This window comes from Pelodiscus sinensis, chromosome 5, assembly GCF_052426305.1.
Source record: "Pelodiscus sinensis isolate ZL-2025 chromosome 5, ASM5242630v1, whole genome shotgun sequence".
NCBI classification, from domain to species: Eukaryota; Metazoa; Chordata; order Testudines; family Trionychidae; genus Pelodiscus; species Pelodiscus sinensis.
The window spans coordinates 85,247,066-85,270,097 of NC_143056.1; positions in this window are offsets into that span (position 1 = coordinate 85,247,066).

Consider the following 23,032-nt stretch of genomic DNA (forward strand, 5'->3'; position numbering starts at 1 on the left):
CCTCCTGCCTTCCTCCCTTCCCGGCAGCCCCCGGGGCTCATCTGCAGACAGGCTCCGCCCCCTCTCCCCACAGTCTTTTTGTCTTTGCCTCTGCTCTTCCGAGCCCTCACTCCCGTTCCTGATTTAAAAAAAAAAAAAAAAAAAGGAAAATGAAAATGAAAAAAAGCGGCGGCTTGCCAATGCTGCCTTTGGAAAAACCTCCCCCAGGAGACCAGGGAGAGGCAGAGCAATGCCGCAGCGAGAAAGTACGCTCCGCGTCTCCCTGGTCCGCTGGGGGTTCCCCCCAGCGGACCAGGGAGACGCGGAGTGGCTTTGCTCCCTGCAGCATTGCTCGGAGTCTCCCTGGTCTGCTGGGGGGGCAGCAGACGGGGGAGGGGGGGGCGGCAGGGGGCCAGTAGACCAGGCAGACGCAGAGCAAATGTCCAGATCCAGATCCAGATCCAGATCCAACGGAGCAGATCCACAGCCGATAGCAGAGGATCCAGTGCAGCAAAAAGGAAAGAGCAGCTGTTGCTTTAAGGCAACAGAAGAGCCTCCGCCAATAGGCAGTCTCAAAGGACGTGCCTGGGCGGGGCCTGAACAGCTGATTGCAGATCAGCTGTAGAGCGGCCGGCAGAAAAACCGCGGTAGGGGTTTAAATCCCTTCCAGGCTAAAAAAAAGAAACCGCACACAACTGGAGCCTTTAAGGCTCCGGAGCGGTTTCCAAGGGGCCTAGAAATAAGGCTGTTGATTGCAGAGTTTTGGTGTCAGAAGCCCTAAAAAGGGCTGGATCAGACCGGGTCCCAGGGAGCAAAGGATTCGATCCCAGGCGGTTGCTTAATCAGGCGATCTTCAAACAGGACCCCGGGCGGATACTACACTCGAGCTTACCTCACCTTACGGCGCACACAGACGTACTCTCCCCCTCCCAAGACACCCCCCAGCGCGGGGGAATAGAAATTTTCTAAGTCCCGCCCGCTCGCTCACCGTCCGCCACCCTCTCCTGGCTCACGGCGACCGGAGCAAGACCGACCGACTCACCCACCCCGCGTGCCTCTTCCGGCCTACCCTCCCTCGCCCCAGGGAGGCCCAGGTGGTGGTGGGGCGCCGGGGTCCCTCTGGGCGGCGCCCAGCTCTCCTCCCTCCCTCCCTCCTGCCTTCCTCCCTTCCCGGCAGCCCCCGGGGCTCATCTGCAGACAGGCTCCGCCCCCTCTCCCCACAGTCTTTTTGTCTTTGCCTCTGCTCTTCCGAGCCCTCACTCCCGTTCCTGATTTAAAAAAAAAAAAAAAAAAAAAAAAAGGAAAATGAAAATGAAAAAAAGCGGCGGCTTGCCAATGCTGCCTTTGGAAAAACCTCCCCCAGGAGACCAGGGAGAGGCAGAGCAATGCCGCAGCGAGAAAGTACGCTCCGCGTCTCCCTGGTCCGCTGGGGGTTCCCCCCAGCGGACCAGGGAGACGCGGAGTGGCTTTGCTCCCTGCAGCATTGCTCGGAGTCTCCCTGGTCTGCTGGGGGGGCAGCAGACGGGGGGGGGGGCGGCAGGGGGCCAGTAGACCAGGCAGACGCAGAGCAAATGTCCAGATCCAGATCCAGATCCAACGGAGCAGATCCACAGCCGATAGCAGAGGATCCAGTGCAGCAAAAAGGAAAGAGCAGCTGTTGCTTTAAGGCAACAGAAGAGCCTCCGCCAATAGGCAGTCTCAAAGGACGTGCCTGGGCGGGGCCTGAACAGCTGATTGCAGATCAGCTGTAGAGCGGCCGGCAGAAAAACCGCGGTAGGGGTTTAAATCCCTTCCAGGCTAAAAAAAAGAAACCGCACACAACTGGAGCCTTTAAGGCTCCGGAGCGGTTTCCAAGGGGCCTAGAAATAAGGCTGTTGATTGCAGAGTTTTGGTGTCAGAAGCCCTAAAAAGGGCTGGATCAGACCGGGTCCCAGGGAGCAAAGGATTCGATCCCAGGCGGTTGCTTAATCAGGCGATCTTCAAACAGGACCCCGGGCGGATACTACACTCGAGCTTACCTCACCTTACGGCGCACACAGACGTACTCTCCCCCTCCCAAGACACCCCCCAGTGCGGGGGAATAGAAATTTTCTAAGTCCCGCCCGCTCGCTCACCGTCCGCCACCCTCTCCTGGCTCACGGCGACCGGAGCAAGACCGACCGACTCACCCACCCCGCGTGCCTCTTCCGGCCTACCCTCCCTCGCCCCAGGGAGGCCCAGGTGGTGGTGGGGCGCCGGGGTCCCTCTGGGCGGCGCCCAGCTCTCCTCCCTCCCTCCCTCCTGCCTTCCTCCCTTCCCGGCAGCCCCCGGGGCTCATCTGCAGACAGGCTCCGCCCCCTCTCCCCACAGTCTTTTTGTCTTTGCCTCTGCTCTTCCGAGCCCTCACTCCCGTTCCTGATTTTAAAAAAAAGGAAAATGAAAATGAAAAAAAGCGGCGGCTTGCCAATGCTGCCTTTGGAAAAACCTCCCCCAGGAGACCAGGGAGAGGCAGAGCAATGCCGCAGCGAGAAAGTACGCTCCGCGTCTCCCTGGTCCGCTGGGGGTTCCCCCCAGCGGACCAGGGAGACGCGGAGTGGCTTTGCTCCCTGCAGCATTGCTCGGAGTCTCCCTGGTCTGCTGGGGGGGCAGCAGACGGGGGGGGGGGGCGGGGGGGCCAGTAGACCAGGCAGACGCAGAGCAAATGTCCAGATCCAGATCCAGATCCAGATCCAACGGAGCAGATCCACAGCCGATAGCAGAGGATCCAGTGCAGCAAAAAGGAAAGAGCAGCTGTTGCTTTAAGGCAACAGAAGAGCCTCCGCCAATAGGCAGTCTCAAAGGACGTGCCTGGGCGGGGCCTGAACAGCTGATTGCAGATCAGCTGTAGAGCGGCCGGCAGAAAAACCGCGGTAGGGGTTTAAATCCCTTCCAGGCTAAAAAAAAGAAACCGCACACAACTGGAGCCTTTAAGGCTCCGGAGCGGTTTCCAAGGGGCCTAGAAATAAGGCTGTTGATTGCAGAGTTTTGGTGTCAGAAGCCCTAAAAAGGGCTGGATCAGACCGGGTCCCAGGGAGCAAAGGATTCGATCCCAGGCGGTTGCTTAATCAGGCGATCTTCAAACAGGACCCCGGGCGGATACTACACTCGAGCTTACCTCACCTTACGGCGCACACAGACGTACTCTCCCCCTCCCAAGACACCCCCCAGCGCGGGGGAATAGAAATTTTCTAAGTCCCGCCCGCTCGCTCACCGTCCGCCACCCTCTCCTGGCTCACGGCGACCGGAGCAAGACCGACCGACTCACCCACCCCGCGTGCCTCTTCCGGCCTACCCTCCCTCGCCCCAGGGAGGCCCAGGTGGTGGTGGGGCGCCGGGGTCCCTCTGGGCGGCGCCCAGCTCTCCTCCCTCCCTCCCTCCTGCCTTCCTCCCTTCCCGGCAGCCCCCGGGGCTCATCTGCAGACAGGCTCCGCCCCCTCTCCCCACAGTCTTTTTGTCTTTGCCTCTGCTCTTCCGAGCCCTCACTCCCGTTCCTGATTTAAAAAAAAAAAAAAAAAAAAAAAGGAAAATGAAAATGAAAAAAAGCGGCGGCTTGCCAATGCTGCCTTTGGAAAAACCTCCCCCAGGAGACCAGGGAGAGGCAGAGCAATGCCGCAGCGAGAAAGTACGCTCCGCGTCTCCCTGGTCCGCTGGGGGTTCCCCCCAGCGGACCAGGGAGACGCGGAGTGGCTTTGCTCCCTGCAGCATTGCTCGGAGTCTCCCTGGTCTGCTGGGGGGGCAGCAGACGGGGGGGGGGGGGCGGCAGGGGGCCAGTAGACCAGGCAGACGCAGAGCAAATGTCCAGATCCAGATCCAGATCCAGATCCAACGGAGCAGATCCACAGCCGATAGCAGAGGATCCAGTGCAGCAAAAAGGAAAGAGCAGCTGTTGCTTTAAGGCAACAGAAGAGCCTCCGCCAATAGGCAGTCTCAAAGGACGTGCCTGGGCGGGGCCTGAACAGCTGATTGCAGATCAGCTGTAGAGCGGCCGGCAGAAAAACCGCGGTAGGGGTTTAAATCCCTTCCAGGCTAAAAAAAAGAAACCGCACACAACTGGAGCCTTTAAGGCTCCGGAGCGGTTTCCAAGGGGCCTAGAAATAAGGCTGTTGATTGCAGAGTTTTGGTGTCAGAAGCCCTAAAAAGGGCTGGATCAGACCGGGTCCCAGGGAGCAAAGGATTCGATCCCAGGCGGTTGCTTAATCAGGCGATCTTCAAACAGGACCCCGGGCGGATACTACACTCGAGCTTACCTCACCTTACGGCGCACACAGACGTACTCTCCCCCTCCCAAGACACCCCCCAGCGCGGGGGAATAGAAATTTTCTAAGTCCCGCCCGCTCGCTCACCGTCCGCCACCCTCTCCTGGCTCACGGCGACCGGAGCAAGACCGACCGACTCACCCACCCCGCGTGCCTCTTCCGACCTACCCTCCCTCGTCCCAGGGAGGCCCAGGTGGTGGTGGGGCGCCCGGGTCCCTCTGGGCGGCGCCCAGCTCTCCTCCCTCCCTCCCTCCTGCCTTCCTCCCTTCCCGGCAGCCCCCGGGGCTCATCTGCAGACAGGCTCCGCCCCCTCTCCCCACAGTCTTTTTGTCTTTGCCTCTGCTCTTCCGAGCCCTCACTCCCGTTCCTGATTTAAAAAAAAAAAAAAAAAAAAAAAAGGAAAATGAAAATGAAAATGAAAAAAAGCGGCGGCTTGCCAATGCTGCCTTTGGAAAAACCTCCCCCAGGAGACCAGGGAGAGGCAGAGCAATGCCGCAGCGAGAAAGTACGCTCCGCGTCTCCCTGGTCCGCTGGGGGTTCCCCCCAGCGGACCAGGGAGACGCGGAGTGGCTTTGCTCCCTGCAGCATTGCTCGGAGTCTCCCTGGTCTGCTGGGGGGGCAGCAGACGGGGGGGGGGGGGGCGGCAGGGGGCCAGTAGACCAGGCAGACGCAGAGCAAATGTCCAGATCCAGATCCAGATCCAGATCCAACGGAGCAGATCCACAGCCGATAGCAGAGGATCCAGTGCAGCAAAAGGAAAGAGCAGCTGTTGCTTTAAGGCAACAGAAGAGCCTCCGCCAATAGGCAGTCTCAAAGGACGTGCCTGGGCGGGGCCTGAACAGCTGATTGCAGATCAGCTGTAGAGCGGCCGGCAGAAAAACCGCGGTAGGGGTTTAAATCCCTTCCAGGCTAAAAAAAAGAAACCGCACACAACTGGAGCCTTTAAGGCTCCGGAGCGGTTTCCAAGGGGCCTAGAAATAAGGCTGTTGATTGCAGAGTTTTGGTGTCAGAAGCCCTAAAAAGGGCTGGATCAGACCGGGTCCCAGGGAGCAAAGGATTCGATCCCAGGCGGTTGCTTAATCAGGCGATCTTCAAACAGGACCCCGGGCGGATACTACACTCGAGCTTACCTCACCTTACGGCGCACACAGACGTACTCTCCCCCTCCCAAGACACCCCCCAGTGCGGGGGAATAGAAATTTTCTAAGTCCCGCCCGCTCGCTCACCGTCCGCCACCCTCTCCTGGCTCACGGCGACCGGAGCAAGACCGACCGACTCACCCACCCCGCGTGCCTCTTCCGGCCTACCCTCCCTCGCCCCAGGGAGGCCCAGGTGGTGGTGGGGCGCCGGGGTCCCTCTGGGCGGCGCCCAGCTCTCCTCCCTCCCTCCCTCCTGCCTTCCTCCCTTCCCGGCAGCCCCCGGGGCTCATCTGCAGACAGGCTCCGCCCCCTCTCCCCACAGTCTTTTTGTCTTTGCCTCTGCTCTTCCGAGCCCTCACTCCCGTTCCTGATTTTAAAAAAAAGGAAAATGAAAATGAAAAAAAGCGGCGGCTTGCCAATGCTGCCTTTGGAAAAACCTCCCCCAGGAGACCAGGGAGAGGCAGAGCAATGCCGCAGCGAGAAAGTACGCTCCGCGTCTCCCTGGTCCGCTGGGGGTTCCCCCCAGCGGACCAGGGAGACGCGGAGTGGCTTTGCTCCCTGCAGCATTGCTCGGAGTCTCCCTGGTCTGCTGGGGGGGCAGGAGACGGGGGGGGCGGCAGGGGGCCAGTAGACCAGGCAGACGCAGAGCAAATGTCCAGATCCAGATCCAGATCCAACGGAGCAGATCCACAGCCGATAGCAGAGGATCCAGTGCAGCAAAAAGGAAAGAGCAGCTGTTGCTTTAAGGCAACAGAAGAGCCTCCGCCAATAGGCAGTCTCAAAGGACGTGCCTGGGCGGGGCCTGAACAGCTGATTGCAGATCAGCTGTAGAGCGGCCGGCAGAAAAACCGCGGTAGGGGTTTAAATCCCTTCCAGGCTAAAAAAAAGAAACCGCACACAACTGGAGCCTTTAAGGCTCCGGAGCGGTTTCCAAGGGGCCTAGAAATAAGGCTGTTGATTGCAGAGTTTTGGTGTCAGAAGCCCTAAAAAGGGCTGGATCAGACCGGGTCCCAGGGAGCAAAGGATTCGATCCCAGGCGGTTGCTTAATCAGGCGATCTTCAAACAGGACCCCGGGCGGATACTACACTCGAGCTTACCTCACCTTACGGCGCACACAGACGTACTCTCCCCCTCCCAAGACACCCCCCAGCGCGGGGGAATAGAAATTTTCTAAGTCCCGCCCGCTCGCTCACCGTCCGCCACCCTCTCCTGGCTCACGGCGACCGGAGCAAGACCGACCGACTCACCCACCCCGCGTGCCTCTTCCGGCCTACCCTCCCTCGCCCCAGGGAGGCCCAGGTGGTGGTGGGGCGCTGGGGTCCCTCTGGGCGGCGCCCAGCTCTCCTCCCTCCCTCCCTCCTGCCTTCCTCCCTTCCCGGCAGCCCCCGGGGCTCATCTGCAGACAGGCTCCGCCCCCTCTCCCCACAGTCTTTTTGTCTTTGCCTCTGCTCTTCCGAGCCCTCACTCCCGTTCCTGATTTAAAAAAAAAAAAAAAAAAAAAAAAAAGGAAAATGAAAATGAAGAAAAGCGGCGGCTTGCCAATGCTGCCTTTGGAAAAACCTCCCCCAGGAGACCAGGGAGAGGCAGAGCAATGCCGCAGCGAGAAAGTACGCTCCGCGTCTCCCTGGTCCGCTGGGGGTTCCCCCCAGCGGACCAGGGAGACGCGGAGTGGCTTTGCTCCCTGCAGCATTGCTCGGAGTCTCCCTGGTCTGCTGGGGGGGCAGCAGACGGGGGGGGGGGGCGGCAGGGGGCCAGTAGACCAGGCAGACGCAGAGCAAATGTCCAGATCCAGATCCAGATCCAGATCCAACGGAGCAGATCCACAGCCGATAGCAGAGGATCCAGTGCAGCAAAAGGAAAGAGCAGCTGTTGCTTTAAGGCAACAGAAGAGCCTCCGCCAATAGGCAGTCTCAAAGGACGTGCCTGGGCGGGGCCTGAACAGCTGATTGCAGATCAGCTGTAGAGCGGCCGGCAGAAAAACCGCGGTAGGGGTTTAAATCCCTTCCAGGCTAAAAAAAAGAAACCGCACACAACTGGAGCCTTTAAGGCTCCGGAGCGGTTTCCAAGGGGCCTAGAAATAAGGCTGTTGATTGCAGAGTTTTGGTGTCAGAAGCCCTAAAAAGGGCTGGATCAGACCGGGTCCCAGGGAGCAAAGGATTCGATCCCAGGCGGTTGCTTAATCAGGCGATCTTCAAACAGGACCCCGGGCGGATACTACACTCGAGCTTACCTCACCTTACGGCGCACACAGACGTACTCTCCCCCTCCCAAGACACCCCCCAGCGCGGGGGAATAGAAATTTTCTAAGTCCCGCCCGCTCGCTCACCGTCCGCCACCCTCTCCTGGCTCACGGCGACCGGAGCAAGACCGACCGACTCACCCACCCCGCGTGCCTCTTCCGGCCTACCCTCCCTCGCCCCAGGGAGGCCCAGGTGGTGGTGGGGCGCCGGGGTCCCTCTGGGCGGCGCCCAGCTCTCCTCCCTCCCTCCCTCCTGCCTTCCTCCCTTCCCGGCAGCCCCCGGGGCTCATCTGCAGACAGGCTCCGCCCCCTCTCCCCACAGTCTTTTTGTCTTTGCCTCTGCTCTTCCGAGCCCTCACTCCCGTTCCTGATTTAAAAAAAATAAATAAATAAATAAAGGAAAATGAAAATGAAAAAAAAGCGGCGGCTTGCCAATGCTGCCTTTGGAAAAACCTCCCCCAGGAGACCAGGGAGAGGCAGAGCAATGCCGCAGCGAGAAAGTACGCTCCGCGTCTCCCTGGTCCGCTGGGGGGAACCCCCAGCGGACCAGGGAGACGCGGAGTGGCTTTGCTCCCTGCAGCATTGCTCGGAGTCTCCCTGGTCTGCTGGGGGGGCAGCAGACGGGGGGGGGGGCGGCAGGGGGCCAGTAGACCAGGCAGACGCAGAGCAAATGTCCAGATCCAGATCCAGATCCAGATCCAACGGAGCAGATCCACAGCCGATAGCAGAGGATCCAGTGCAGCAAAAAGGAAAGAGCAGCTGTTGCTTTAAGGCAACAGAAGAGCCTCCGCCAATAGGCAGTCTCAAAGGACGTGCCTGGGCGGGGCCGGCAGAAAAACCGCGGTAGGGGTTTAAATCCCTTCCAGGCTAAAAAAAAGAAACCGCACACAACTGGAGCCTTTAAGGCTCCGGAGCGGTTTCCAAGGGGCCTAGAAATAAGGCTGTTGATTGCAGAGTTTTGGTGTCAGAAGCCCTAAAAAGGGCTGGATCAGACCGGGTCCCAGGGAGCAAAGGATTCGATCCCAGGCGGTTGCTTAATCAGGCGATCTTCAAACAGGACCCCGGGCGGATACTACACTCGAGCTTACCTCACCTTACGGCGCACACAGACGTACTCTCCCCCTCCCAAGACACCCCCCAGCGCGGGGGAATAGAAATTTTCTAAGTCCCGCCCGCTCGCTCACCGTCCGCCACCCTCTCCTGGCTCACGGCGACCGGAGCAAGACCGACCGACTCACCCACCCCGCGTGCCTCTTCCGGCCTACCCTCCCTCGCCCCAGGGAGGCCCAGGTGGTGGTGGGGCGCCGGGGTCCCTCTGGGCGGCGCCCAGCTCTCCTCCCTCCCTCCCTCCTGCCTTCCTCCCTTCCCGGCAGCCCCCGGGGCTCATCTGCAGACAGGCTCCGCCCCCTCTCCCCACAGTCTTTTTGTCTTTGCCTCTGCTCTTCCGAGCCCTCACTCCCGTTCCTGATTTAAAAAAAAAAAAAAAAAAAAAAAGGAAAATGAAAATGAAAAAAAGCGGCGGCTTGCCAATGCTGCCTTTGGAAAAACCTCCCCCAGGAGACCAGGGAGAGGCAGAGCAATGCCGCAGCGAGAAAGTACGCTCCGCGTCTCCCTGGTCCGCTGGGGGTTCCCCCCAGCGGACCAGGGAGACGCGGAGTGGCTTTGCTCCCTGCAGCATTGCTCGGAGTCTCCCTGGTCTGCTGGGGGGGCAGCAGACGGGGGGGGGGGGGGGCGGCAGGGGGCCAGTAGACCAGGCAGACGCAGAGCAAATGTCCAGATCCAGATCCAGATCCAGATCCAACGGAGCAGATCCACAGCCGATAGCAGAGGATCCAGTGCAGCAAAAAGGAAAGAGCAGCTGTTGCTTTAAGGCAACAGAAGAGCCTCCGCCAATAGGCAGTCTCAAAGGACGTGCCTGGGCAGGGCCTGAACAGCTGATTGCAGATCAGCTGTAGAGCGGCCGGCAGAAAAACCGCGGTAGGGGTTTAAATCCCTTCCAGGCTAAAAAAAAGAAACCGCACACAACTGGAGCCTTTAAGGCTCCGGAGCGGTTTCCAAGGGGCCTAGAAATAAGGCTGTTGATTGCAGAGTTTTGGTGTCAGAAGCCCTAAAAAGGGCTGGATCAGACCGGGTCCCAGGGAGCAAAGGATTCGATCCCAGGCGGTTGCTTAATCAGGCGATCTTCAAACAGGACCCCGGGCGGATACTACACTCGAGCTTACCTCACCTTACGGCGCACACAGACGTACTCTCCCCCTCCCAAGACACCCCCCAGCGCGGGGGAATAGAAATTTTCTAAGTCCCGCCCGCTCGCTCACCGTCCGCCACCCTCTCCTGGCTCACGGCGACCGGAGCAAGACCGACCGACTCACCCACCCCGCGTGCCTCTTCCGACCTACCCTCCCTCGCCCCAGGGAGGCCCAGGTGGTGGTGGGGCGCCCGGGTCCCTCTGGGCGGCGCCCAGCTCTCCTCCCTCCCTCCCTCCTGCCTTCCTCCCTTCCCGGCAGCCCCCGGGGCTCATCTGCAGACAGGCTCCGCCCCCTCTCCCCACAGTCTTTTTGTCTTTGCCTCTGCTCTTCCGAGCCCTCACTCCCGTTCCTGATTTAAAAAAAAAAAAAAAAAGGAAAAAAAGGAAAATGAAAATGAAAATGAAAAAAAGCGGCGGCTTGCCAATGCTGCCTTTGGAAAAACCTCCCCCAGGAGACCAGGGAGAGGCAGAGCAATGCCGCAGCGAGAAAGTACGCTCCGCGTCTCCCTGGTCCGCTGGGGGGAACCCCCAGCGGACCAGGGAGACGCGGAGTGGCTTTGCTCCCTGCAGCATTGCTCGGAGTCTCCCTGGTCTGCTGGGGGGGCAGCAGACGGGGGGGGGGGGCGGCAGGGGGCCAGTAGACCAGGCAGACGCAGAGCAAATGTCCAGATCCAGATCCAGATCCAGATCCAACGGAGCAGATCCACAGCCGATAGCAGAGGATCCAGTGCAGCAAAAAGGAAAGAGCAGCTGTTGCTTTAAGGCAACAGAAGAGCCTCCGCCAATAGGCAGTCTCAAAGGACGTGCCTGGGCGGGGCCTGAACAGCTGATTGCAGATCAGCTGTAGAGCGGCCGGCAGAAAAACCGCGGTAGGGGTTTAAATCCCTTCCAGGCTAAAAAAAAGAAACCGCACACAACTGGAGCCTTTAAGGCTCCGGAGCGGTTTCCAAGGGGCCTAGAAATAAGGCTGTTGATTGCAGAGTTTTGGTGTCAGAAGCCCTAAAAAGGGCTGGATCAGACCGGGTCCCAGGGAGCAAAGGATTCGATCCCAGGCGGTTGCTTAATCAGGCGATCTTCAAACAGGACCCCGGGCGGATACTACACTCGAGCTTACCTCACCTTACGGCGCACACAGACGTACTCTCCCCCTCCCAAGACACCCCCCAGTGCGGGGGAATAGAAATTTTCTAAGTCCCGCCCGCTCACTCACCGTCCGCCACCCTCTCCTGGCTCACGGCGACCGGAGCAAGACCGACCGACTCACCCACCCCGCGTGCCTCTTCCGGCCTACCCTCCCTCGCCCCAGGGAGGCCCAGGTGGTGGTGGGGCGCCGGGGTCCCTCTGGGCGGCGCCCAGCTCTCCTCCCTCCCTCCCTCCTGCCTTCCTCCCTTCCCGGCAGCCCCCGGGGCTCATCTGCAGACAGGCTCCGCCCCCTCTCCCCACAGTCTTTTTGTCTTTGCCTCTGCTCTTCCGAGCCCTCACTCCCGTTCCTGATTTTAAAAAAAAGGAAAATGAAAATGAAAAAAAGCGGCGGCTTGCCAATGCTGCCTTTGGAAAAACCTCCCCCAGGAGACCAGGGAGAGGCAGAGCAATGCCGCAGCGAGAAAGTACGCTCCGCGTCTCCCTGGTCCGCTGGGGGTTCCCCCCAGCGGACCAGGGAGACGCGGAGTGGCTTTGCTCCCTGCAGCATTGCTCGGAGTCTCCCTGGTCTGCTGGGGGGGCAGGAGACGGGGGGGGCGGCAGGGGGCCAGTAGACCAGGCAGACGCAGAGCAAATGTCCAGATCCAGATCCAGATCCAACGGAGCAGATCCACAGCCGATAGCAGAGGATCCAGTGCAGCAAAAAGGAAAGAGCAGCTGTTGCTTTAAGGCAACAGAAGAGCCTCCGCCAATAGGCAGTCTCAAAGGACGTGCCTGGGCGGGGCCTGAACAGCTGATTGCAGATCAGCTGTAGAGCGGCCGGCAGAAAAACCGCGGTAGGGGTTTAAATCCCTTCCAGGCTAAAAAAAAGAAACCGCACACAACTGGAGCCTTTAAGGCTCCGGAGCGGTTTCCAAGGGGCCTAGAAATAAGGCTGTTGATTGCAGAGTTTTGGTGTCAGAAGCCCTAAAAAGGGCTGGATCAGACCGGGTCCCAGGGAGCAAAGGATTCGATCCCAGGCGGTTGCTTAATCAGGCGATCTTCAAACAGGACCCCGGGCGGATACTACACTCGAGCTTACCTCACCTTACGGCGCACACAGACGTACTCTCCCCCTCCCAAGACACCCCCCAGCGCGGGGGAATAGAAATTTTCTAAGTCCCGCCCGCTCGCTCACCGTCCGCCACCCTCTCCTGGCTCACGGCGACCGGAGCAAGACCGACCGACTCACCCACCCCGCGTGCCTCTTCCGGCCTACCCTCCCTCGCCCCAGGGAGGCCCAGGTGGTGGTGGGGCGCCGGGGTCCCTCTGGGCGGCGCCCAGCTCTCCTCCCTCCCTCCCTCCTGCCTTCCTCCCTTCCCGGCAGCCCCCGGGGCTCATCTGCAGACAGGCTCCGCCCCCTCTCCCCACAGTCTTTTTGTCTTTGCCTCTGCTCTTCCGAGCCCTCACTCCCGTTCCTGATTTAAAAAAAAAAAAAAAAAAAAAAAAAGGAAAATGAAAATGAAGAAAAGCGGCGGCTTGCCAATGCTGCCTTTGGAAAAACCTCCCCCAGGAGACCAGGGAGAGGCAGAGCAATGCCGCAGCGAGAAAGTACGCTCCGCGTCTCCCTGGTCCGCTGGGGGTTCCCCCCAGCGGACCAGGGAGACGCGGAGTGGCTTTGCTCCCTGCAGCATTGCTCGGAGTCTCCCTGGTCTGCTGGGGGGGCAGCAGACGGGGGGGGGGGCGGCAGGGGGCCAGTAGACCAGGCAGACGCAGAGCAAATGTCCAGATCCAGATCCAGATCCAGATCCAACGGAGCAGATCCACAGCCGATAGCAGAGGATCCAGTGCAGCAAAAAGGAAAGAGCAGCTGTTGCTTTAAGGCAACAGAAGAGCCTCCGCCAATAGGCAGTCTCAAAGGACGTGCCTGGGCGGGGCCTGAACAGCTGATTGCAGATCAGCTGTAGAGCGGCCGGCAGAAAAACCGCGGTAGGGGTTTAAATCCCTTCCAGGCTAAAAAAAAGAAACCGCACACAACTGGAGCCTTTAAGGCTCCGGAGCGGTTTCCAAGGGGCCTAGAAATAAGGCTGTTGATTGCAGAGTTTTGGTGTCAGAAGCCCTAAAAAGGGCTGGATCAGACCGGGTCCCAGGGAGCAAAGGATTCGATCCCAGGCGGTTGCTTAATCAGGCGATCTTCAAACAGGACCCCGGGCGGATACTACACTCGAGCTTACCTCACCTTACGGCGCACACAGACGTACTCTCCCCCTCCCAAGACACCCCCCAGCGCGGGGGAATAGAAATTTTCTAAGTCCCGCCCGCTCGCTCACCGTCCGCCACCCTCTCCTGGCTCACGGCGACCGGAGCAAGACCGACCGACTCACCCACCCCGCGTGCCTCTTCCGGCCTACCCTCCCTTGCCCCAGGGAGGCCCAGGTGGTGGTGGGGCGCCGGGGTCCCTCTGGGCGGCGCCCAGCTCTCCTCCCTCCCTCCCTCCTGCCTTCCTCCCTTCCCGGCAGCCCCCGGGGCTCATCTGCAGACAGGCTCCGCCCCCTCTCCCCACAGTCTTTTTGTCTTTGCCTCTGCTCTTCCGAGCCCTCACTCCCGTTCCTGATTTAAAAAAAATAAATAAATAAATAAAGGAAAATGAAAATGAAAAAAAGCGGCGGCTTGCCAATGCTGCCTTTGGAAAAACCTCCCCCAGGAGACCAGGGAGAGGCAGAGCAATGCCGCAGCGAGAAAGTACGCTCCGCGTCTCCCTGGTCCGCTGGGGGGAACCCCCAGCGGACCAGGGAGACGCGGAGTGGCTTTGCTCCCTGCAGCATTGCTCGGAGTCTCCCTGGTCTGCTGGGGGGGCAGCAGACGGGGGGGGGGGGCGGCAGGGGGCCAGTAGACCAGGCAGACGCAGAGCAAATGTCCAGATCCAGATCCAGATCCAGATCCAACGGAGCAGATCCACAGCCGATAGCAGAGGATCCAGTGCAGCAAAAAGGAAAGAGCAGCTGTTGCTTTAAGGCAACAGAAGAGCCTCCGCCAATAGGCAGTCTCAAAGGACGTGCCTGGGCGGGGCCGGCAGAAAAACCGCGGTAGGGGTTTAAATCCCTTCCAGGCTAAAAAAAAGAAACCGCACACAACTGGAGCCTTTAAGGCTCCGGAGCGGTTTCCAAGGGGCCTAGAAATAAGGCTGTTGATTGCAGAGTTTTGGTGTCAGAAGCCCTAAAAAGGGCTGGATCAGACCGGGTCCCAGGGAGCAAAGGATTCGATCCCAGGCGGTTGCTTAATCAGGCGATCTTCAAACAGGACCCCGGGCGGATACTACACTCGAGCTTACCTCACCTTACGGCGCACACAGACGTACTCTCCCCCTCCCAAGACACCCCCCAGCGCGGGGGAATAGAAATTTTCTAAGTCCCGCCCGCTCGCTCACCGTCCGCCACCCTCTCCTGGCTCACGGCGACCGGAGCAAGACCGACCGACTCACCCACCCCGCGTGCCTCTTCCGGCCTACCCTCCCTCGCCCCAGGGAGGCCCAGGTGGTGGTGGGGCGCCGGGGTCCCTCTGGGCGGTGCCCAGCTCTCCTCCCTCCCTCCCTCCTGCCTTCCTCCCTTCCCGGCAGCCCCCGGGGCTCATCTGCAGACAGGCTCCGCCCCCTCTCCCCACAGTCTTTTTGTCTTTGCCTCTGCTCTTCCGAGCCCTCACTCCCGTTCCTGATTTAAAAAAAAAAAAAAAAAAAAAAAAAGGAAAATGAAAATGAAAAAAAGCGGCGGCTTGCCAATGCTGCCTTTGGAAAAACCTCCCCCAGGAGACCAGGGAGAGGCAGAGCAATGCCGCAGCGAGAAAGTACGCTCCGCGTCTCCCTGGTCCGCTGGGGGTTCCCCCCAGCGGACCAGGGAGACGCGGAGTGGCTTTGCTCCCTGCAGCATTGCTCGGAGTCTCCCTGGTCTGCTGGGGGGGCAGCAGACGGGGGGGGGGGGGGCAGGGGGCCAGTAGACCAGGCAGACGCAGAGCAAATGTCCAGATCCAGATCCAGATCCAGATCCAACGGAGCAGATCCACAGCCGATAGCAGAGGATCCAGTGCAGCAAAAGGAAAGAGCAGCTGTTGCTTTAAGGCAACAGAAGAGCCTCCGCCAATAGGCAGTCTCAAAGGACGTGCCTGGGCGGGGCCTGAACAGCTGATTGCAGATCAGCTGTAGAGCGGCCGGCAGAAAAACCGCGGTAGGGGTTTAAATCCCTTCCAGGCTAAAAAAAAGAAACCGCACACAACTGGAGCCTTTAAGGCTCCGGAGCGGTTTCCAAGGGGCCTAGAAATAAGGCTGTTGATTGCAGAGTTTTGGTGTCAGAAGCCCTAAAAAGGGCTGGATCAGACCGGGTCCCAGGGAGCAAAGGATTCGATCCCAGGCGGTTGCTTAATCAGGCGATCTTCAAACAGGACCCCGGGCGGATACTACACTCGAGCTTACCTCACCTTATGGCGCACACAGACGTACTCTCCCCCTCCCAAGACACCCCCCAGCGCGGGGGAATAGAAATTTTCTAAGTCCCGCCCGCTCGCTCACCGTCCGCCACCCTCTCCTGGCTCACGGCGACCGGAGCAAGACCGACCGACTCACCCACCCCGCGTGCCTCTTCCGGCCTACCCTCCCTCGCCCCAGGGAGGCCCAGGTGGTGGTGGGGCGCCGGGGTCCCTCTGGGCGGCGCCCAGCTCTCCTCCCTCCCTCCCTCCTGCCTTCCTCCCTTCCCGGCAGCCCCCGGGGCTCATCTGCAGACAGGCTCCGCCCCCTCTCCCCACAGTCTTTTTGTCTTTGCCTCTGCTCTTCCGAGCCCTCACTCCCGTTCCTGATTTAAAAAAAAAAAAAAATAAAAAAATAAAGGAAAATGAAAATGAAAAAAAGCGGCGGCTTGCCAATGCTGCCTTTGGAAAAACCTCCCCCAGGAGAGCAGGGAGAGGCAGAGCAATGCCGCAGCGAGAAAGTACGCTCCGCGTCTCCCTGGTCCGCTGGGGGGAACCCCCAGCGGACCAGGGAGACGCGGAGTGGCTTTGCTCCCTGCAGCATTGCTCGGAGTCTCCCTGGTCTGCTGGGGGGGCAGCAGACGGGGGGGGGCGGCAGGGGGCCAGTAGACCAGGCAGACGCAGAGCAAATGTCCAGATCCAGATCCAGATCCAGATCCAACGGAGCAGATCCACAGCCGATAGCAGAGGATCCAGTGCAGCAAAAAGGAAAGAGCAGCTGTTGCTTTAAGGCAACAGAAGAGCCTCCGCCAATAGGCAGTCTCAAAGGACGTGCCTGGGCGGGGCCTGAACAGCTGATTGCAGATCAGCTGTAGAGCGGCCGGCAGAAAAACCGCGGTAGGGGTTTAAATCCCTTCCAGGCTAAAAAAAAGAAACCGCACACAACTGGAGCCTTTAAGGCTCCGGAGCGGTTTCCAAGGGGCCTAGAAATAAGGCTGTTGATTGCAGAGTTTTGGTGTCAGAAGCCCTAAAAAGGGCTGGATCAGACCGGGTCCCAGGGAGCAAAGGATTCGATCCCAGGCGGTTGCTTAATCAGGCGATCTTCAAACAGGACCCCGGGCGGATACTACACTCGAGCTTACCTCACCTTACGGCGCACACAGACGTACTCTCCCCCTCCCAAGACACCCCCCAGCGCGGGGGAATAGAAATTCTCTAAGTCCCGCCCGCTCGCTCACCGTCCGCCACCCTCTCCTGGCTCACGGCGACCGGAGCAAGACCGACCGACTCACCCACCCCGCGTGCCTCTTCCGGCCTACCCTCCCTCGCCCCAGGGAGGCCCAGGTGGTGGTGGGGCGCCGGGGTACCTCTGGACGGTGCCCAGCTCTCCTCCCTCCCTCCCTCCTGCCTTCCTCCCTTCCCGGCAGCCCCCGGGGCTCATCTGCAGACAGGCTCCGCCCCCTCTCCCCACAGTCTTTTTGTCTTTGCCTCTGCTCTTCCGAGCCCTCACTCCCGTTCCTGATTTAAAAAAAAAAAAAAAAAAAAAAAGGAAAATGAAAATGAAAATGAAAAAAAGCGGCGGCTTGCCAATGCTGCCTTTGGAAAAACCTCCCCCAGGAGACCAGGGAGAGGCAGAGCAATGCCGCAGCGAGAAAGTACGCTCCGCGTCTCCCTGGTCCGCTGGGGGTTCCCCCCAGCGGACCAGGGAGACGCGGAGTGGCTTTGCTCCCTGCAGCATTGCTCGGAGTCTCCCTGGTCTGCTGGGGGGGCAGCAGACGGGGGGGGGGGCGGCAGGGGGCCAGTAGACCAGGCAGACGCAGAGCAAATGTCCAGATCCAGATCCAGATCCAGATCCAACGGAGCAGATCCACAGCCGATAGCAGAGGATCCAGTGCAGCAAAAAGGAAAGAGCAGCTGTTGCTTTAAGGCAACAGAAGAGCCTCCGCCAATAGGCAGTCTCAAAGGACGTGCCTGGGCGGGGCCTGAACAGCTGATTGCAGATCAGCTGTAGAGCGGCCGGCAGAAAAACCGCGGTAGGGGTTTAAATCCCTTCCAGGCTAAAAAAAAGAAACCGCACACAACTGGAGCCTTTAAGGCTCCGGAGCGGTTTCCAAGGGGCCTAGAAATAAGGCTGTTGATTGCAGAGTTTTGGTGTCAGAAGCCCTAAAAAGGGCTGGATCAGACCGGGTCCCAGGGAGCAAAGGATTCGATCCCAGGCGGTTGCTTAATCAGGCGATCTTCAAACAGGACCCCGGGCGGATACTACACTCGAGCTTACCTCACCTTACGGCGCACACAGACGTACTCTCCCCCTCCCAAGACACCCCCCAGCGCGGGGGAATAGAAATTTTCTAAGTCCCGCCCGCTCGCTCACCGTCCGCCACCCTCTCCTGGCTCACGGCGACCGGAGCAAGACCGACCGACTCACCCACCCCGCGTGCCTCTTCCGGCCTACCCTCCCTCGCCCCAGGGAGGCCCAGGTGGTGGTGGGGCGCCGGGGTCCCTCTGGGCGGCGCCCAGCTCTCCTCCCTCCCTCCCTCCTGCCTTCCTCCCTTCCCGGCAGCCCCCGGGGCTCATCTGCAGACAGGCTCCGCCCCCTCTCCCCACAGTCTTTTTGTCTTTGCCTCTGCTCTTCCGAGCCCTCACTCCCGTTCCTGATTTAAAAAAAAAAAAAAAAAAAAAAAAAAGGAAAATGAAAATGAAAAAAAGCGGCGGCTTGCCAATGCTGCCTTTGGAAAAACCTCCCCCAGGAGACCAGGGAGAGGCAGAGCAATGCCGCAGCGAGAAAGTACGCTCCGCGTCTCCCTGGTCCGCTGGGGGTTCCCCCCAGCGGACCAGGGAGACGCGGAGTGGCTTTGCTCCCTGCAGCATTGCTCGGAGTCTCCCTGGTCTGCTGGGGGGGCAGCAGACGGGGGGGGGGGGCGGCAGGGGGCCAGTAGACCAGGCAGACGCAGAGCAAATGTCCAGATCCAGATCCAGATCCAGATCCAACGGAGCAGATCCACAGCCGATAGCAGAGGATCCAGTGCAGCAAAAAGGAAAGAGCAGCTGTTGCTTTAAGGCAACAGAAGAGCCTCCGCCAATAGGCAGTCTCAAAGGACGTGCCTGGGCGGGGCCTGAACAGCTGATTGCAGATCAGCTGTAGAGCGGCCGGCAGAAAAACCGCGGTAGGGGTTTAAATCCCTTCCAGGCTAAAAAAAAGAAACCGCACACAACTGGAGCCTTTAAGGCTCCGGAGCGGTTTCCAAGGGGCCTAGAAATAAGGCTGTTGATTGCAGAGTTTTGGTGTCAGAAGCCCTAAAAAGGGCTGGATCAGACCGGGTCCCAGGGAGCAAAGGATTCGATCCCAGGCGGTTGCTTAATCAGGCGATCTTCAAACAGGACCCCGGGCGGATACTACACTCGAGCTTACCTCACCTTACGGCGCACACAGACGTACTCTCCCCCTCCCAAGACACCCCCCAGCGCGGGGGAATAGAAATTTTCTAAGTCCCGCCCGCTCGCTCACCGTCCGCCACCCTCTCCTGGCTCACGGCGACCGGAGCAAGACCGACCGACTCACCCACCCCGCGTGCCTCTTCCGGCCTACCCTCCCTCGCCCCAGGGAGGCCCAGGTGGTGGTGGGGCGCCGGGGTCCCTCTGGGCGGCGCCCAGCTCTCCTCCCTCCCTCCCTCCTGCCTTCCTCCCTTCCCGGCAGCCCCCGGGGCTCATCTGCAGACAGGCTCCGCCCCCTCTCCCCACAGTCTTTTTGTCTTTGCCTCTGCTCTTCCGAGCCCTCACTCCCGTTCCTGATTTAAAAAAAAAAAAAAAAAAAAAAAAGGAAAATGAAAATGAAAAAAAGCGGCGGCTTGCCAATGCTGCCTTTGGAAAAACCTCCCCCAGGAGACCAGGGAGAGGCAGAGCAATGCCGCAGCGAGAAAGTGCGCTCCGCGTCTCCCTGGTCCGCTGGGGGTTCCCAGCGGACCAGGGAGACGCGGAGTGGCTTTGCTCCCTGCAGCATTGCTCGGAGTCTCCCTGGTCTGCTGGGGGGGCAGCAGACGGGGGGGGGGGGGCGGCAGGGGGCCAGTAGACCAGGCAGACGCAGAGCAAATGTCCAGATCCAGATCCAGATCCAGATCCAACGGAGCAGATCCACAGCCGATAGCAGAGGATCCAGTGCAGCAAAAGGAAAGAGCAGCTGTTGCTTTAAGGCAACAGAAGAGCCTCCGCCAATAGGCAGTCTCAAAGGACGTGCCTGGGCGGGGCCTGAACAGCTGATTGCAGATCAGCTGTAGAGCGGCCGGCAGAAAAACCGCGGTAGGGGTTTAAATCCCTTCCAGGCTAAAAAAAAGAAACCGCACACAACTGGAGCCTTTAAGGCTCCGGAGCGGTTTCCAAGGGGCCTAGAAATAAGGCTGTTGATTGCAGAGTTTTGGTGTCAGAAGCCCTAAAAAGGGCTGGATCAGACCGGGTCCCAGGGAGCAAAGGATTCGATCCCAGGCGGTTGCTTAATCAGGCGATCTTCAAACAGGACCCCGGGCGGATACTACACTCGAGCTTACCTCACCTTACGGCGCACACAGACGTACTCTCCCCCTCCCAAGACACCCCCCAGCGCGGGGGAATAGAAATTTTCTAAGTCCCGCCCGCTCGCTCACCGTCCGCCACCCTCTCCTGGCTCACGGCGACCGGAGCAAGACCGACCGACTCACCCACCCCGCGTGCCTCTTCCGGCCTACCCTCCCTCGCCCCAGGGAGGCCCAGGTGGTGGTGGGGCGCCGGGGTCCCTCTGGGCGGCGCCCAGCTCTCCTCCCTCCCTCCCTCCTGCCTTCCTCCCTTCCCGGCAGCCCCCGGGGCTCATCTGCAGACAGGCTCCGCCCCCTCTCCCCACAGTCTTTTTGTCTTTGCCTCTGCTCTTCCGAGCCCTCACTCCCGTTCCTGATTTAAAAAAAAAAAAAAAAAAAAAAAAAGGAAAATGAAAATGAAAAAAAGCGGCGGCTTGCCAATGCTGCCTTTGGAAAAACCTCCCCCAGGAGACCAGGGAGAGGCAGAGCAATGCCGCAGCGAGAAAGTACGCTCCGCGTCTCCCTGGTCCGCTGGGGGTTCCCCCCAGCGGACCAGGGAGACGCGGAGTGGCTTTGCTCCCTGCAGCATTGCTCGGAGTCTCCCTGGTCTGCTGGGGGGGCAGCAGACGGGGGGGGGGGGGCGGCAGGGGGCCAGTAGACCAGGCAGACGCAGAGCAAATGTCCAGATCCAGATCCAGATCCAGATCCAACGGAGCAGATCCACAGCCGATAGCAGAGGATCCAGTGCAGCAAAAAGGAAAGAGCAGCTGTTGCTTTAAGGCAACAGAAGAGCCTCCGCCAATAGGCAGTCTCAAAGGACGTGCCTGGGCGGGGCCTGAACAGCTGATTGCAGATCAGCTGTAGAGCGGCCGGCAGAAAAACCGCGGTAGGGGTTTAAATCCCTTCCAGGCTAAAAAAAAGAAACCGCACACAACTGGAGCCTTTAAGGCTCCGGAGCGGTTTCCAAGGGGCCTAGAAATAAGGCTGTTGATTGCAGAGTTTTGGTGTCAGAAGCCCTAAAAAGGGCTGGATCAGACCGGGTCCCAGGGAGCAAAGGATTCGATCCCAGGCGGTTGCTTAATCAGGCGATCTTCAAACAGGACCCCGGGCGGATACTACACTCGAGCTTACCTCACCTTACGGCGCACACAGACGTACTCTCCCCCTCCCAAGACACCCCCCAGCGCGGGGGAATAGAAATTTTCTAAGTCCCGCCCGCTCGCTCACCGTCCGCCACCCTCTCCTGGCTCACGGCGACCGGAGCAAGACCGACCGACTCACCCACCCCGCGTGCCTCTTCCGGCCTACCCTCCCTCGCCCCAGGGAGGCCCAGGTGGTGGTGGGGCGCCGGGGTCCCTCTGGGCGGCGCCCAGCTCTCCTCCCTCCCTCCCTCCTGCCTTCCTCCCTTCCCGGCAGCCCCCGGGGCTCATCTGCAGACAGGCTCCGCCCCCTCTCCCCACAGTCTTTTTGTCTTTGCCTCTGCTCTTCCGAGCCCTCACTCCCGTTCCTGATTTAAAAAAAAAAAAAAAAAAAAAAAAAGGAAAATGAAAATGAAAAAAAGCGGCGGCTTGCCAATGCTGCCTTTGGAAAAACCTCCCCCAGGAGACCAGGGAGAGGCAGAGCAATGCCGCAGCGAGAAAGTACGCTCCGCGTCTCCCTGGTCCGCTGGGGGTTCCCAGCGGACCAGGGAGACGCGGAGTGGCTTTGCTCCCTGCAGCATTGCTCGGAGTCTCCCTGGTCTGCTGGGGGGGCAGCAGACGGGGGGGGGGGGGCGGCAGGGGGCCAGTAGACCAGGCAGACGCAGAGCAAATGTCCAGATCCAGATCCAGATCCAGATCCAACGGAGCAGATCCACAGCCGATAGCAGAGGATCCAGTGCAGCAAAAGGAAAGAGCAGCTGTTGCTTTAAGGCAACAGAAGAGCCTCCGCCAATAGGCAGTCTCAAAGGACGTGCCTGGGCGGGGCCTGAACAGCTGATTGCAGATCAGCTGTAGAGCGGCCGGCAGAAAAACCGCGGTAGGGGTTTAAATCCCTTCCAGGCTAAAAAAAAGAAACCGCACACAACTGGAGCCTTTAAGGCTCCGGAGCGGTTTCCAAGGGGCCTAGAAATAAGGCTGTTGATTGCAGAGTTTTGGTGTCAGAAGCCCTAAAAAGGGCTGGATCAGACCGGGTCCCAGGGAGCAAAGGATTCGATCCCAGGCGGTTGCTTAATCAGGCGATCTTCAAACAGGACCCCGGGCGGATACTACACTCGAGCTTACCTCACCTTACGGCGCACACAGACGTACTCTCCCCCTCCCAAGACACCCCCCAGCGCGGGGGAATAGAAATTTTCTAAGTCCCGCCCGCTCGCTCACCGTCCGCCACCCTCTCCTGGCTCACGGCGACCGGAGCAAGACCGACCGACTCACCCACCCCGCGTGCCTCTTCCGGCCTACCCTCCCTCGCCCCAGGGAGGCCCAGGTGGTGGTGGGGCGCCGGGGTCCCTCTGGGCGGCGCCCAGCTCTCCTCCCTCCCTCCCTCCTGCCTTCCTCCCTTCCCGGCAGCCCCCGGGGCTCATCTGCAGACAGGCTCCGCCCCCTCTCCCCACAGTCTTTTTGTCTTTGCCTCTGCTCTTCCGAGCCCTCACTCCCGTTCCTGATTTAAAAAAAAAAAAAAAAAAAAAAAAAGGAAAATGAAAATGAAAAAAAGCGGCGGCTTGCCAATGCTGCCTTTGGAAAAACCTCCCCCAGGAGACCAGGGAGAGGCAGAGCAATGCCGCAGCGAGAAAGTACGCTCCGCGTCTCCCTGGTCCGCTGGGGGTTCCCCCCAGCGGACCAGGGAGAGGCGGAGTGGCTTTGCTCCCTGCAGCATTGCTCGGAGTCTCCCTGGTCTGCTGGGGGGGCAGCAGACGGGGGGGGGGGCGGCAGGGGGCCAGTAGACCAGGCAGACGCAGAGCAAATGTCCAGATCCAGATCCAGATCCAGATCCAACGGAGCAGATCCACAGCCGATAGCAGAGGATCCAGTGCAGCAAAAAGGAAAGAGCAGCTGTTGCT